At 37.3% G+C, this 14,975-nt stretch overlaps 1 protein-coding gene across 1 annotated transcript in view; it reads right to left on the bottom strand.

Moving 5' to 3' along the window:
* RAB37 (RAB37, member RAS oncogene family) overlaps positions 1-14,975 on the bottom strand; it is an 82,489-nt gene that overhangs the window by 17,903 nt on the left and 49,611 nt on the right. The window lies entirely within an intron of this gene.

Here is a 14,975-nt window from a genome sequence, read left to right as displayed (position 1 = left end):
ACTATGATCCAATCTTTTACGAAGCAACAAAGATTAAGAAGACAAATTCTGTACATATTCTGACTCATATTCACATAGAAATACACATATTTTTTCCATAATTAAACAAAAGATGATTAGTGATTTTTCACTTTGAAAAGCTCATGGAAAAGGCTTATTTATATATATTGTTGTATTCTATCTGTTAGCTTTTTACCTATTTTTATCAATATTCACTATCAATATCAATTGAATGATATTAATCTAGACTTTTCTTTTTCTACCTTATCTTTTCCAGGCTTGGGACATTTGACTGTGGAAAATTAGAGTATTGTTTTTCCTCCACTTTCAGAAATATTTATATATTACAGAGGTTAATTGTATTTTGAATGTATAGAATCCGGTGCTTTTTTTACATAGCAGTACACTAATGACCATTTTTTTCCCTTCTGAAATTAACTTCCTTAAGGCGTTTATATCCTTTGTCAATTTGGTTATTTTATATTTTTGTAAAGATTCAACTATTTCTTTTATATTTTTGTACTTAATAGTATTTTTCCCAGTAATTACATATAAAGCTAGTTTTCAGCAGTCATTTTTGTAAGATTTTGAGTTTCACATTTTCTCCCTCTCTCTCTTCCACCTCCTTCTCCAAGATAGAAAGCAATCCCATACATGTAAATAATAATACATAATAATAATAAATAATACATGTAAATAATAATAATAATAAAATAAAAAATAATAAATTTACATGTATAATCATGTAAAATCTATTTCTATATTAGTCTTCTTGTAAAAGAAGAATATGAATAAAAGGGAAAAACCACAAGAAAGAAAAAACAACAAAATAAAAACAAATTTCAAAGTGAAAATAATATGCTTCAATCTGCATTCAGACTCATGGCTATATTTTTGTATGTGGATGGCATTTTCCATCACAAGTATTGGATTTTCTTGGATTACTGTATTGTTGAGAACTAAGTCTATTGTAGTTAATCATTGCAAAATGTTGCTGTTACTGTATTCAGTGTTTCTCCTACTTCTGCTCACTTCACTCAACATCAATTCATGTAAGTCTAAGTTTTTCTGAAATCCACTTGCTCATCATTTCTTATAGAACAATAGGTTCCATTATATTCATATATCACAACTTGTTCAGCCATTCTCCAATTGACGAGCAACCTATATTTCCTATGCCTTGCCACCACCAAACATTGCTATAAATATTTTTGCACATGTGAGTCCTTTTCTGATTTTCTGGATATATTAATAATATCCTTGTGACTTAAAACATGCAAATACATATGTAGCATAACAATAAAGTAAATGAACAAAAATATATGCATGATATGCACACATACAAATATATGAAAAATGAATGTAGAATATATGTAAAGTGAATAAATGAAAATATATTCAAAGTAGGTAAATACAAGATAGTTTGGTAGGGAGAAAAAATATCAGTTGGGGAAAGAGAAAGGATATGTAGCCAAGTGCAAGCTGTAGTAAGACATAACAAAGATATAGCAGCTAGAACATAACTGTAGGTGTCTACAGGTGTCTAGGCGCTAATCTAAGCGTATTGCTGTGATGTCCAAATCCTGAGACCCAGACCCAAAATCATAATGTAAATCTACAATGACATATGTAATGATGCTTTGTATCTCCTTTTTTCTTTGTTTTGTATAATTACTATGGGACTTTTGGGTTTTGTTGTTGGTTTTTTGTTTTTGTTTTTGTTTTTGTTTTTTTGCGAGAATCCACTGAATAGTCTATCTACCACCCTAGAATGCATGGTGAAGATCTGAGATCCAGTGAATTGTCTGTAGTACCCACAGACAGTCTCTTTGTAAGTAACCCTATATGATTATTAAACTACTTATATAATCATAATGGAGTTCCCTATCTGTTTCTTTCATACAATTAGCTTGCCCCTTGGTTGAGGGTGGTGGGAGTAGGCTTTGAGTTTCTTTGATGTGGGAGATAGATTCTATCAGGTTAGGCAAGGAGGGAAAAAGGCTGGTAGCTGATGTGGGTTGGCTGTTGATTACAGCATTAAGGGAAGCCACCATTAGGTGTCTTAATATTAAAGAGTGAGAACAGAAAACTAGCTGAGGAATGCAATTACAGTAGAACATGAGAAAAGTTCAGCGGTAGTAGCTGGAGATTTAGCAGACCAGGTTGAAATTCCAGCTTGTGGGTTGGTCTGGCTGAAGGGAGTTAAGCATGTAAACAGGAAGATGATAAGATATATGATTGTGGGAGGAATGGGATTCCAGAAAATGGATTTTCAAGGAAGAGGAGAATAAAGGGTAATAGGTGGTAGAGAGAGAGAGAGACAGAGAGACAGAGACAGAGACAGAGAGAGACAGAGAGACAGAAACAGAGACAGAGAGACAGAGAGAAAAAGAGAGAGAGAGAGAGAGAGAGGGAAAAAAAAGAGAAAGACAAAGAGAGAGAAATATAATCAGTGCAGTGAAGATTATTTGAGATAGGATGGTAAAAGTCAAATAAAGGACATAAAGGTGTCAGATCAGAATAGGAGAGAAACAAGACATGCCAGTTTTAAAGGGGTTTTTCATCAAAGTTCACTAAAGGGATACACATATAGAAAGCAAAACAGAAAGTTTAAATATGTAAGAGTAAGAGGAAAGTAGACAAAGAGGAAAGTTGTGAACTTTTTGTACTGACAATGTGAGCAGAAGATTTGAGTTTGGAAACTTTTGGGAAAAGAAAGTGTATGAGGGGGATGTCAAAGAACACAGCTCACAGCTCTTTTGTGTGTGAGTCCTGATAAACTTTTATTCCTTATTGAAACTAGCCCTAAGCTGTGATTAGTACAACATGCTATTTGAGATAAAATTTCTTGGGATTATAACTGATGTTTTGAGTTTGGCATTCAGGTATCATTGTCTGATGAATCATGTCAGTAATCCATCATTCAAGAGAAATTCTACCAGTTGCTCAGAGAAAAACTTAATCCGGAACTGTTATAAGTAGTCTATATCTGGGCAAGAGCAAAGCTTAGTTTATGGTAAAATCCTTTTGGCTCAGTTTCTCAATTGTGTTCCTGTGTTTCCCACCTGATTATTCCTGAATCTGGCTATGAGAAGGAATTGTTACTGCATAATTTATTGTCAACTATAATTCTTACCTGAAGTCAGAACTAAGAGCTAAGAATATTTTATCCTGTCACATACAAGCTCTTAGGGCGAAGAGATGAAGGACTAATTTGATGTTACTATAATCATATCCCTGTTTTTTCTCTCTTATCAAATTTCTAGCAAGTGGTCAATAGAGAACATGGGCACTATTCAAGTATATAAAATCTTATTATTTTCAGTCTGATTATGTAGCCATTCCATAACCCACATTATCAGGTGAAATGGTACTTGAGCTAGTTATCTGTTTGTTATGAAATAAGGTTTTTAAGTGTTGCAAAATGATGTAAGAATAATTGGAAATTAAGTATTTAAGTGTCCTCCCAAATCTTTTATTATAATTGGAGTCGTTTGTCTCCTATAAGTAAATTCACTTGTGTAACTAGGGTAGAAAGCCCCTACATACAAAGATATTGTTACTTATGCTTTCGTGTATAGGAAGAAATCCTCAATAGCATCTGATCCTCCTAAGGCACTGGGATCAGAGTAGAAACTTTTGAGAAAGCAACAGTCCTGACAATCAGGCAGTTCTGTATGTCAGATGTTAATGATTGTAATAGGAGATGTAAAGAACTAAATTCCATGAAGTTCAAGTCAACTCTGGGTTCCTAGTTTGTTATTTAACAGATTAGAATTATCTGAGGTCTAAATAGAACTGTGAGTTGGTCCTCATAACATGAACTAGTTACTAGAGAAAGAAAACTTTGATAGACTGTACTTGTACAATCTTGTATTGAGATCTATTCTGTAAGATATTTTTGCAGGAACATCTGAAGAGCCTCTGCAAGTAATCTGGAGACACAAAAGCAAATCTAAGGAAGAGCTGCCCCTGAGGACAAGACATTTTCCAGAATGCTCTTAAAAAAAGATATTCGAGAGACCAGACAACTACATGGGATGTCTGAATTCTGAGATGAAATTTGCTTATTAAATGGACATGGACAGGAGGTGAGACTGTGAGTTCATGATCATTATTGTACAATCAAATGGCATTGATGTTTCCTTCAACTCCCTGGGGTGGAATAAAAGAAAATTGTAACAATTGTGGTATCTTTCTTATGGGTCACATTGTTTTCCTGCTTGAGCTTGTATTGTTTATGTGGTTTATGATTATAAATGTAACTGTCCCTCCAAGCTTTATTCAAAAAGACCCTAAAAACCCTAATATAAAGCTACCCCAAGGAATTTGTGGAAGATATTCAGAAAAAATGTATAGAGGGCTTTCAGGGTAGAATGTCGGGTCCTGATTAGAGAAAGACATACTACTAGGGTGAAAGCCATATTATTGAGGTGAAAGCCATTCCAAAGGGGAGAGGAAGAATGCTATTATAAGAATATTGTGCCTAGCAGATAACTTTGTATGCATCTGGGGACTTATTCAAACTAACCAGCACATAGTCTTGTGGAGTCCCTATTGGGTTGAAAGCCATAACAAAGATATGTAGCCAAGTACAAACTATAGCAAGACATAACAAGGACAGCAACCAGAACAAGATCTTCATTGTGTCTACCACATAAATTTGGGTTTTTAGGCACTCATCCAAAAGTGCTGGTGTGATGCACAGGTCCTGAAACCCAGGACTCAAATTAAAACTGCTTGCTAAGCATAATGCAAATCCATACATGTAATGATGCTTTACAGCTCCTCATCCCTTTGTTTGATTTTTATAATTACCATGGGACTTTCTGTAGGTCTTTTCAGAGATCTACCGAAAAGTATGGCTGCTGCCCCAGACTGCATGGTGGGGATCTGAGATCCATTGAATTGTCTGGCAGCCACCCTTAGACAACCCTTATTTAATAATCTATTATGATTATTAGTCCATTCGTATAATCATAGTGGAGCTCCCTGCCACTTTCTTTGGTACAATTATTAGCTTGCCCCTTGGTTAGGTGTAGGGGGAAGAAGCTCAGTGTAAAGGGCTGAAACACTGAGTTGATGCACTGGAATCAGACAACCAAGCACTTAAGGCTAATTACCGATTGGACAATACTATATTATCATATGCTTGGAAAATGGCCCTTCCCACTATTCTGTGCTGGTTCAATCTGAGGAACAAATGTTAGAAGCATGTCTACAAAAGACCACAGAAACACTAAGGAACTACAAATTTCACATAGCTTCAGAAAAAATTCAAAGACATGTTCCTTTTCAATATTTAGGATATGAAGTATACCCTAATGTGCTTAAAGTGCAAAAACTTTCCTTAAGAACAGAGAAGCTAAATACCTTAAATGATTTTCAGAAATTGATAGGAGATATCCAATGGATATCCAATGCGTCCAGTGTTAGGGTTGACTACCTATCAATTACAATCATTACATGATATTTCAAGGGGAGACAGTGTTTTAAACTCATCATGCCAGCTTACAAAAGAAGCTCAAGAGGCTTTGAGAGAAGTTGAACTGGCTTTATCCAATGTGGTTGAAAGAGTCACTCAAAAACCCTTGGAAATATCAGTTTTTGCTATACAAGAGGCACCATAGTAGTCCTTCATTAAGGAGACAGTATGATAGAGTGGGTGACCCTCCCAACACAACCAGAACAAAGCCTTATTCCTTACCCAGTGCTTGTGGCTAGAATTTTATTAAAGGCCATTAAGCGAGCAGTACCATTACCTAAGATAAGATCTGACAAGATATACACCTTTTATACCAATGCACAAGTTAATGTATGCTGTGAAACCATCCCAGAATGGCAAATTTTATTGGCCACAGCTCCAAATTTTACACACAGGTCTCCATTAAAGATAACCAAACTATTACAAAAATTGGCAATGGATTCTTGAACAAAAAGTTTTTAAAGTTCTTCTTAAAGGACCAACAATCTTTACAGATGCATCAAAACATAATATTTGTGCTGTATACTCTCGTGACTTAACTATATAGAGAGTAGTCAGAACTCTTTTTTCAGTCCACTCAGCACAATGAATTGTATGCTATCATTCTAGCTCTTAGCATCCAGGTAAGATTTATATCTTGCATGTCTGTAACGTTCTGTTCTCTAAATTGTAATTGTTCTCTTGGAGCAAGTTTCTTGGGGAACTTCTGGAGTGCCTTAGTTTCAGTTCAGTTCAGTTCAGTTCAATAATCCCAAATGCAGCCAGGAGTTAAAGGCCAGATCCTTTATTGTGTCCTTCAAAGTTCTGAATCTTTTTCTGGGTCCAGTTAGCTTTAATAGAGGCTTATCTCTCTGCTTGGTTCCTGAGAGCTCTTCTTCAAATGTCTGCAGCCAGCACAAAGGTGGAAGTTGGAATCAGACTCTGCCTCCAAGAGTGTGAGATTGTGTGTTTCTGTGGGCTTGTGAATCTTCTGGAAGTCAATCCTAGTTGTGAATCTCCTGGACTTGTGAATCTCCTGGAGCTTCCAGTGGGCTTGTCCTTTTATATCAGTGGTCCTCAAACTTTTTAAATAGGGGGCCAGTTCACTGTCCCTCAGACTTTGGGAGAGCCAGACTATAGTAAAAACAAAACCTCACACTCTGTCTCCGCCCCTCAGCCCATTTGCCATAACCCGGTGGGCTGCATAAATGTCCTCAGTGAGCCACATCTGGCCCACAGGCCTTAGTTTGAGAACCCCTGTTTTATATACTCTTTTAAAGGTGTGAACTCTTAAAGATGTGAAAGTGTGAACTCTGAACTAGAGAACTATTAAGTACCATGCTAAATTAGACAATCAACTTAGCACCTTGTAAGAATCCTAACATCTCCCCCTTTCTTTTGATTTAGAACATAGGGTAGTCATGACCTCTCTGACTTCTTAAGGCGGTGAGAACCCCCCAAAAGAAGTGAAAACATCATAAAAGAAGGTGGTCACACCCTTCCAAACATCTCAGGAAGGGAGATGAAAACACCAAAGGAAATAGGAAATCAAATCAGATTAGCGGATTTCTGAAGGGGCTCACTTGAAACAGGTATACACAAATCCATCAATATGGGAGGTATTACACATAATTACATAAATTACATAAGCACATAGTAACATAAGACATGAAGAATTGTACATATCCATAAGTCCTAGAAATAGTCCAAAAGGAATACATTGTCCATTAGTTCATGTGCCAGGAATCCAATAATTCCTGCTAGTTTTGAAGTCCTGCAATAGTCTCATCAACAATTTTTCATTTCAAGGAATCCAATGATTCCTGCTGGTTTTCAAGTCCTGCAACAGTCTTTATCATCAGCCATATTCTTTCAGTGTCAGATGTTTCTTAGATCTTCTCCTTTGTTTTGAGGTTTATCTCTTTTTCTGATGGACTAGGCAAATATGACTTGTTGGCACCCATATGATTTCTTCTCCATCTGAAGAAATACAAGCAAACCCTCTCCCCCAAGCAGTTAACCTATCGAATTCCCTTCTATTTATCACTTTCTAAATCTCCTCTCATCATCTGGCAATTACATTGGAGCTGTTTGCACTGGACACTGCCCTGTTGGTTTAAAAAAGCCTGTATTCTCCCCAATTACAATCCATTTCTGCTATCTGATTGCTTTTTGGCTAACTGATCAGGTAATCTCTTTATGCCATGTGACTGTTTTTCTGCTGGTTGATCACATCAGAGTCCTGACCTTCTAAAGATTCTCTGGGTGTAATCTCAGCTGCCATTATGCCCCACCTGTCTTTTGATTGATATCTTGGAGCTGGGCCCCACTTCTTATTTCCCTGGGTCAATCTACATTCTGAGGCCCAGTGGAGGCCCTTGTGGCATTTTGGACATGGGGTTTTAGGTCTTCTCTCAGCCTGTCTTCTCACTCTACCTCCATATCTGTACTGAGCTCTTAGATGTTCAACTTTTCCACATTGAAAACATCGACGAGTTTCTAGAAATCCCTTGCCAGGAGGGATCCTGTCTTTCCATGTTCATCATAGTCTGAGTATAATAAGCATTTGTGCCCACTGTAGCACATGTCTTATGATCTCCTCTAAAGAAGCATCTTTGTGTAGTCCCCATATAATTCTTCTGCAAACCTCATTAACATTTTACATAGCCAGATATCTGGTCATTATTTCTGTAGCTGCATTTTCTCCAATGGTTCTTGTTACAGTTGTTTGCAGGTATCCCACAAAATTTGCAAAAGGTTCATTGGGACCTTGCTCTATTTTTGTGAAGGCTTCCCCTCGATCTTTTTGTCCGGGGAGGGAAACCCCAAGCTTTTGTTGCAGCAGTTGTTATCTGCTCATAAGCTGTTGTAGGGTAATTAATCTGTTCTGAATTCTCTCCATACTGACTTTCACCAGCTAGTTGGTCAAAAGTGACTTGTGTGTTAACTTCTGTTTGCCTATTGTGTCTGACTTGAATCCTACATAATTCATGATATTCCAAAAGCCACAACAAGTTTTGTCCAGGTTTTAAACATGTCCTTACTATGGATTTCCAGTCATTCAGGGTTAGGATTTCATAAGTCAAATTATCTAGTAACATCTTAACATAAGATGATGTAGCTCCATAAAGAGTGCAACCTTTTTTCAAATCCTTTAATTTTAGCCAAATCAAAAGGAGTGTATCTTCTCCTTTTTTAACCTGAAGAGTCAAGCTCTTCAATCAGAGGGTATTCATCTATAAAATCAGAGACATCCTGTCCTTCATTTTTTGCCTTAACCAGTGCTTTTTGTAATCTTGTCATAGGCTGCTTAATAGGTAATTTTGAGTGCATTACTGCCTCTTCCCCTCCTCCTCCCTCCACCCATGAGGGTTAATTGAGGGAGGTACATCAGGGGATTGGAAATCATCTAATTTCTCCTGCTGTGAATTCTTATCTAATTCTTGCTCCTTTTCACCTGGTTCATTTGGCACCTCCCCCTCCTGCTCTTTCTTCTTTTTCCTTATTCTATAATTTATATAATTTTCTAAAACCAGTTGTATTAAATTGTATGCATTAAGTGTGTCTTTGGAAATTGAGTCAGGTCCATTTTTGTTATAGTATTGACAAAGTTGCTCTCCAACTAATTTCCATTCCTCTAGATCCAATTCCTTTTCCATAGAGAACCAAGGAGATGTATACTATACAGTTTCTAAAAGTTCAGTGATCTGCTCCAAAATTATAATCAAGCCTTAGCTTTTCTTAACCCTGACAATGCTCTCTAAACGTTTTCCTTGAAAAGAAACAGAAGGCTGTTTTCTAAAAATTTGCCCCATTTCGCTGAAATTCTACTTTAGCTCTTTAACAAAGTTTACTTGTTGTATTCACCCTAATTTCTGGGTCAGAGAGACTTTTTCGCTGAAATCAGGATCAGAGGCTCTTCCACTGAAATCAGGATCCTGTCTGTCCCAACGTTCAAGCGCCAAAATGTAATGTACTGTTCTCTAAATTGTAATTCTTCTCTTGGAGCAGGTTTCTTGGGGAGTTTCTGGAGGTAGCCTTAGTTTCAGTTCAGTTCAATAATCCCAAATGCAGCCAGGAGTTAAAGTCCAGATCCTTCAAAGTCCTGAATATTTTCCTGGGCCCAGTTAGCTTTAATAGAGGTCTATCTTTCTCCTTGGTTCCCGAGAGCTCTTCTTCAAATGTCTGCAGCCAGCACAAAGGTGGAAGTTGGAATCAGACTCTGCCTCCAAGAGTGTGAGATTGTGTGTTTCTGTGGGCTTGTGAATTTCCTGGAAGTCAATCCTAGTTGTGAATCTCATGGAAGTCCATGAGTGGGCTTGTCCTTTACACTTGTGAATCTCCCAATTGAATCCTGGCTCTGAATCTCCTGGATCTTCCAGTGGGCTTGTCCTTTTATATGCTCTTTTAAAGGTGTGAACTCTGAACTAGAGAACTGTTAAGTACCATGCTAAATTAGACAACCGACTTAGCACCTTGTAAGAATCCTAATACATGTCCACTCTCATAGTGGACTTCCAGGTCCTATTTTTGATGGTAATTCAAAGGCAGATAGCCTCCTAACCATGTTGGCCAATACTCTTTTACTTCAGGAAGTCCAAGAATCTCATTCTAAATATCATCAGGCTGCTTGAGCTTTACATTTGGAATAACAAGAGGGGAAGCTAGGAGCATAATAAAAGCCTGTCCAGCTTGCCTTCCTTTTCACACTCCTACACTCCCTCCAGGGAAGAACCCTTGTGGTTTGAGACCTAATGAAATTTGGCAAATGGATGTGACCCATTATAAATCTTTTGGTCATCTGTCTTTTATCCATGTTGTGGTAGGCACCTTTTCAGGATTCACTTTTGTAATACCAGCAGCAAAAGAGACAGCCCAAGTGGTCATTGAATTCCTTATACATGCATTTGCAATTATGGGTTTGCCACAAGCAATAAAAACAGATAATGGACCTGCAAATGTATTTGCAATTATGGGTTTGCCACAAGTAATAAAAACAGATAATGGACCTGCATATATTTCTAAATATTTTGCACACTTTTGTGCACAGTATAAGACTTTACATATCTTTTAATCCTCAAGAACAGGAAATATAGAGAGGAGAAACAGAGACATTAAGATGCTCCTCCAAAAACAAAAGAAAGGGGGTGCCACAGGAACCCTTGAGAACTTCTAAATCTAGCTCTTTATACTATTAACTTCTTGATTTTTGACAAAGTTGCACTGGCTCCAGTAGACAGGTTTTATAACCCACCAGAAGAGCAGTGTCCAGTGAGAGCAGCTCCACTATCTTTAGATAATTGCCAGGTGATGTGGAGAGACACAGAAAGTGGTGAATGGAAGGGACCAGATAGGTTAACTGCTTGGGGGAGAGGGTTTGCTTGTATCTCCACTGATGGAGAAGGAATCAGATGGGTGCCAACAAGCCGTATTCATCTTGTTCATCAGAGAGAGATGGAGCAGACCCTTGAAACGAAGGAGAAGACCCAAGAAACATCGGGTAGTTTCATCACTGACTGTGCCCACCACTGAAAGAGCCTGGAAGTTATGGCATTTGACTCATGGAAATCAAAAATTGTTATATTTCAAAACCCTCAGGAATCATTGGAATCCCTGAAACATGAAAAGACTGTTGTAGGACTTGAAAATATCAGGAATCATTGGAATCCCTGAGACATGAAAAGACTGTTATAGGACTTGGAAACCATCAGGAATCATTGGATTCTCTGAGACATGATAAGACTGTGGTAGGACTTGAAAACCTTCAGGAATCATTGGATTTTCTGAGAAATGATAAGATTGTTGAAGGACTTCAAAATGTGCAGGAATCATTGGATTCCCTAACACATAAAAAGACTGTTGCAGGACTTCAAAAACTTGCGAGGATCATTGGATTCCCTGACACATGAAGCAATAGACAATAAATTGGTTTTGGACCATCTCTTGGCTGCTGAAGGAGGCATATGTGTGATTGTTATTTACAAACCCTCCTTCTAGAACTTCTGGAAATCTTTTACAACACCTTGTTGATTCATATTGTTTGTTATATTATTAGTTGCACGTACAATTCACGTTTGTTACACCACATTGAGCCTGCAACAGCTGTGGGGAGAATCATCACTAATAGCCTGTGCTTTATTGCTATGTGCTTGTGTAATACCTCCCATGCTGATAGGTTTGTGCATACCTGTTTCTAGTAAACCCTTCAGCCCAGAAACCCTCTAGCAATATCTGGCTTGACTCCCCACTTTCCTTTGGTGTTTTTCATCTCCCTTTCTGAGAAGTCAAGTAGGGCATGATCACCTCTTTTTTGGGGTTCTCACCTCCCTGAGAAGTCAGGGATGGCATGACCACCTGTGTTCTAAAACAAAAGAAAATGGGAGATGTAAAGGGCTGAAACTCTGAATAGGTGCACTGGAATCAGACAATTGAGCATTTAAAGCTCTATACTCTATTGTATACTCTATTAGCATATGCTTGGAAAATGCCCCTTCCCACTATTCTGTGCTGGCTTGATCTTTTGGTGTACACAGATAATTGTAGGAGGGATTAGGAGGTGGAGTAAGACAAGCCAGGGTCACTTTGGGAATAGATGAGAAGAAGGGAGGTTGTGGAGAGTCTTCACACATCCCCTTCACTTCTACCTCTAAAGACCAAGAAGAAAGACCAAGGATTTTTGCTTATCCTGACTCCGGCGATTCCAAGGCATCCAGGGTGCTAACTCGATCTTCACAGCTCAGGGTTCCCTTGGTTGAGAAATTCCTGACCCAACAATTAGTTTTGAATTTTAGGAAATTGAAGCAGTGGGAAGGAAGAAAAGTTTTTTTTATATATAGCCTGCAGCTTATAATCAGAGAAATTCTGAGTGGAGCATTATAGATTGTTACTTCCTTTTCAGGAGCAATGGTAGAACTGATTTGGTTATTGCTCTGTGAGCAAGAGGTGGAAAGAGGAGGGGCTACATAGGTGGTGGCAAGGCATGTGACAAGATACTCATATTGGCCAGGTCATGATGTTGTGGTGGGATGGCCAGATGAAGTTAAGATCTATCTGGGATTAGCTATTTATGGAAAATTCAGATGACACTGGCTGTACTTGTCATAAAATGTTTAGCAGTTACTGAAGAAGTGAGAAGGAGAAGAAGGGGTGAGTGCAAGGCAGAATGAGAATGCATAAAAGATTAAGTGTATACAGAACAGTTGTGGAATACTGGGGTGTGAGAAAGAACCTCCAAATGTGAACCCTTGGAACCAATTTTTTTCTAAGTTCTTAGGGAATGATTTCTAGAATTTGGCTAGATAAGTCATTCCTAACAATAGTCCTGCCTAGAGAAACTGAAGTCTGAATCCTAGAATCACTGATTCAGGAAGTGAGCAATGTTAAGCAGCTATTATTTTTGTTTTCATACTATATATGCGAGTTTAGCATTTTCTTTTTCTAAATAGCATATTATTTTTTCCAATTGCATATAAAGCCAATTGTTAACATTCATTTAAAATTTTTTAAGTTTTAAATTTTTTCTTTCCCTTCCTCCTTCACATCCTTCTCCCTAAGATGGTGAGCAATTTGGTATAGGTTATATATGTGCAATCATGTAAAACATATTTCTGTATTAGTTATGTCGTGAAAGAAAAAGTAGGCTAAAAGAAAAAAAACATTAAAAATTTAAAATGGTATGCCTTAATCTATATTCTGATGCCATCAGGTCTTTCTCTGGATATAGATAGCATTTTTCATCATGAGTCTTTTGGTATTGTCTTGAATTATTGTATTGCTGAAAATAAATAAGTCATTCATAGTTGATCATTGTATAATGTTGGTATTGTGTACAACATTCTCCTGGTTCTTCTCACTTCATTTTGCAGCTGTTTGTTTAAATCTTTCCAGATTTTTCTGAAATCAGGCTGCTCATCATTTTTTCTAGCACAATAGTATTCCATTACACCCATATACCACAACTTGTTCAGCCATTCCCCAACTGATGGGCATCCTTTCAATTTCCAATTCTTTTGAGTTGGCATTTTCTGAGATACCTTCGCTAATACTTAAAAGGGTATGCAAGAAGCCAATAAATTTAGATCTTGCAATGTGTTTCAGATTGCAGATGTCTGTGCATGTGCAGGTGTGCATATGTGTATGTGTACATATAGAGAATTGTATTTGTGTCTAAACAAAACACAGAAAAGGACCTGTGGGGCAAGAGCCATGTCAAGGCTAAACCACAGAATCATAGCATGGAATGGAGGTAGGGGATGGGACTTTTCTCTACAGTAGTTACATTTTGGGAGATTGATTCCTCTCTCTGGAGTCCTTTGTACTCCTTACCTTAGGAGTTCTGGTGCATAACCATTACAATGATTTCTTATTTGGCAAATCTGATATTCTCTCAAACCTTATCCTTCTTAACTTTGGATTTGGGTTTTTCTAATTCTACTTCCCCTCTCATAGGGCTCTAGGGTCACTTTCAGGATTTTTCTTCTCCTGTTATTGTGCTTTGGGTTCCCTCTTGTTGGGTTCTGCTTAGAACCTGTCTGCAGTTGTTAGTGGACCACACTTTCCAACTCCACCATTTTGTCTACATCAGGGTCTCTTCAGAAATGTTAACAGTTCTGTTCATCCCTGGAATGGGTGAAGGATGCTACCAATGATGCTCCTTATTCCATTTTAATTGATGCATTTTAAAACTTTACTAGGGATATTTGCAGGGTAACTTAGTATCTTTAGATATTAACAATCCACCATCTTCGCCCAAAGCAAGATGAACAATCGGAAACACTTATGAACTCTGTCTAATGTAATGGCTAACCACAACTCAGAAGACCAATGATGAAGCATGTCACTTCCTGACAGAACAGTCCTTTTATCCTCTGGCTGACTAGAGAAAAAAATAAACTCATTAATGCAAACTCTTAAGCTATGGTTTTGCATGGATATGGATTCCAAGAGTATCTTGAATCTTGGATGGCTACAATGGGTGTTCTGGGTGCTACAGATTGATGTTCAATATTATATTTAAATGAATTAATTTAAATGAATAAAAGAACTTACCATTTTACAGTTATTAAAAATTCCCAATTTACATCCTTTGTTCATTTGTTCTCATTTCAATTTTCTCTTAATAGTAGTTAATGTAGACTTTTTTCCTGATTGTTTTTTAAAATTTGCATTATTTCAGAAACATGTTTCCAGATTTTAAAAAAATTCTAATACTTGTTAGCTTCAATTATATTGTAGTATTTCTTCGTGTTTGTGTACCAGAATTGTTTTTAACCAATCCTCTATGGAGGCATTTAATTTGTTTCCAGAGTTTCTTAATTGCATAGCATTCTGTTATATCTTTGAACAGATAGCTTTGTCTGTGTTTGACAATACTTTTTTGGCATATGCTCAATAATACGATTATTTTTCTTTTATTTTATATTTACAGATTGCTCTTTAAAATTTAAGCTGTAAGTTCTCAATTGTACCACCGGTAGATGAATTTACCTGTTTTTCTTCAATCTCTTCAACA

Source organism: Sminthopsis crassicaudata, chromosome 4 (assembly GCF_048593235.1).
Source record: "Sminthopsis crassicaudata isolate SCR6 chromosome 4, ASM4859323v1, whole genome shotgun sequence".
Classification (NCBI taxonomy): domain Eukaryota; kingdom Metazoa; phylum Chordata; class Mammalia; order Dasyuromorphia; family Dasyuridae; genus Sminthopsis; species Sminthopsis crassicaudata.
Note: the sequence above shows the minus strand (reverse complement) of the source record. Positions and strands in the feature narration are given on the sequence as shown.